Below are 2,500 nucleotides of genomic sequence, written 5' to 3' on the forward strand. Positions count from 1 at the left end.
CGGAACTTCACGATCGATAACAATATTCACATTCCCAACTACGTGTGTGTCTGTACTACTAATGATATAATACAAGGGCGTCATACAGTTGCACATGATTTCCTCCTCAAGCTTGTGGGTAACAGGTATCGAAGGCGGAGATAAGAGAGATGAAAGGCGTGATGGAGATGCTGGCGATGCTGCTGTTACAAGAATCACCAATGGAAACACGTCTGTACACACACATATTCCCACATACACTATACATACCGTCCTGAGTTAACGTTTCAACAGTATAACACAACGATACTATAATACACCCAACACCGACAGGCAGGCAGCTATAGGTCCTCTCCGCCGGTCTTTGCAATCACCAATACTCAACAACACCGTCACCAACCCAACAACTTCCTTATCAGGGCGTCGTTATCTTACCCTCGCTCTCTCGCTTTTCATTTTTTCAAGCACACACCACTTCGCTTATCCTTTCCTTACTAGCACGTAGAAAAGAAGTACTACGGCATTTCCGGAGCACAACGGCTTGACACACTAACTTATTCCATGCTAGTAGATAACCTTCACTAACACGTCACTATTTAACCCATCGATCACTGTTCAAATTCAAAAGGATGCGATTCTTGACCACACTCACTGATGCACGTGCGAGTGAGACTAGACACAAGACGCTCCCGCCCTCCACTCGGCTTCGTGAACACCGCGAAAGTGAGGTGAGGAGGTGAGGGAGGGGCAGAGACTGTGTGAGAAGGGATGGGAGGGGAGGGAGGGAGAGAGATGGAACGGGATGGGGAGAGGAGAGGGAGGGAGAGGGAAGGGACGGTAAGAGGAGGGAGAGAGGAGAAAGGTTACTGAGTTTGAGGATTAGGGTGAAGAATGAGGGGGAGAAGGAGAACAATATAAATGTGTTAAAAGGAGGGAGGGAAGGACAGGCAGGCAGGAAGGAGGAGAAAAGGAAACGAAAGGGAGGGAAGGGGAGGTAGGGGAAGGGGTGGCGAGGGAAGGGAGAAGGAATGGGGGGAGGCAAGTGTGACGTTTGAGTTGCCAGATGTCTCTCTCCCTCGCCTGCCTTTATCTTATGTTTTGTGTTCCGTTGATGAAAAAACGTTGTCGCTTGCGTTCTGATATCCGCCGCACGCCCTTGAACGAACCCCCGCCATGCCTGTCTTTATATTAACTGTATCCCGCTGTCTACAACTGTCTACAATCGGTAATACAAGAAGAATCAACATCATCCCCTCTCCTCTCTGTCTCTTTAGCATTTAAATTCACGTGTTTATTTCCGCAACGGACACTCATAGCGCGTTCATTACCACCCGTTAAAAATCTATCCCACCTCTATGATAAGGGTGTAACAGGGAAACAAATGAGGGGAGTAGTGGATCTTACAACTGAATATATAATAGGGCGTCAGAAACAAAGGGAGCTGTTAAAACAAAGCGGTTCTCTGTAGGAAATTAGTTGGAGGCGGGTGACTCCACATCCCCCGCGACAGAGGCGAGTAGCGACGGGGGAAGTGGAGTTGAGGAGGACAGGTGAGGTGAGGTGGAAGGGGTTAAAAACACACAGGTGAGCGGACGAGCCGAGGGGGCCAGGGGGGAGAGGGGAGCGTCCTTTCCTAATCCTTCTCTCTCTCTCTCTCTCTCTGTTTCCTCCTTCTTTCATCTTCCTTATTTCCCTTTTCTCCTCCCTTCCCTTCTTTCCATTTCCCTCCATTCTCCTCCTTGCTCTCCCTTCTTCCTCTTCCCTCCTCTCCCTCCGGTTTCTCCCGTCCCTCCTCCTCCTCCTCCTTCCCCTCCTTCTCCATTATTCTTCCCTCCTGCACTTCAGCTAAAACATTACTCGCATTTTTGGGAGGATAAAGGAATGTATGTGTTGTTTGTACTATTTCTGGGTATTCTCTCTCTCTCTCTCTCTCTCTCTCTCTCTCTCTCTCTCTCTCTCTCTCTCTCTCGCTATTGTCCCTTTGTCCACCTTTATTCTTCTTCTTTAAACCACAAACTTCCTCCTCTCTCACTCTCTCACTCTCTCTTCCCTCCTTCCATTATCTTCACTCTTTCTTTATTCCTTCTTTCCCTTCGTCGATTTTCTTTAATTCATCATTTCCTCAGTATCTTTTTTTCCCTTCCCCATAATTATCCTCTCGCCTTCTGTTCTTCTTCCGTCAATTTTCTCTTCCACTTATTTTCTTTTTTTTACCGCCGACTTACTTTTAATCTTTTCTCCTTCTCTCATATTCTTTTCTTATGTCTTTCTTACTCTAAAATAATTTACTTATGAACACAACTTATCTTTTTCAAGTCTCTTCTTTCTCCTTTTCCTCCTCCAAAGTATCAATCTATCAATCTTCCTCCTCACTCCTTGCTCCTCCTCCTCTCTCCTCCATATCCTTTACACCCTCTGTTTTTTTTCCTTTCTGCTACATCTTTCTCCTTCTTACTCCTTGCTCCTCCTCCTCCTCCTCCCTTCCATCCTCTAATCCCTCCATCTCTCCTATATCAAATAC

General features: G+C 46.7%; 1 protein-coding gene across 5 annotated transcripts in view; it reads right to left on the reverse strand.

Moving 5' to 3' along the window:
- Nucleotides 1–762, reverse strand: part of LOC127006798 (kazrin-like) — a 140,583-nt gene extending 139,821 nt beyond the window's left edge. The window contains exon 1 of one of the 5 annotated variants that reach the window (XM_050877211.1): nucleotides 632–762. The gene's annotated coding sequence lies outside the window, so the exon portion shown is untranslated. Of the gene's footprint in view, nucleotides 1–249; nucleotides 370–414; nucleotides 581–631 lie in introns of those variants that run through there. The other 4 variants (XM_050877223.1, XM_050877222.1, XM_050877220.1 and 1 more) reach the window with 4 other exon arrangements.
- Nucleotides 763–2,500: the final 1,738 nt, after the last annotated feature.

This window comes from Eriocheir sinensis, chromosome 3, assembly GCF_024679095.1.
Source record: "Eriocheir sinensis breed Jianghai 21 chromosome 3, ASM2467909v1, whole genome shotgun sequence".
Lineage (NCBI taxonomy): Eukaryota > Metazoa > Arthropoda > Malacostraca > Decapoda > Varunidae > Eriocheir > Eriocheir sinensis.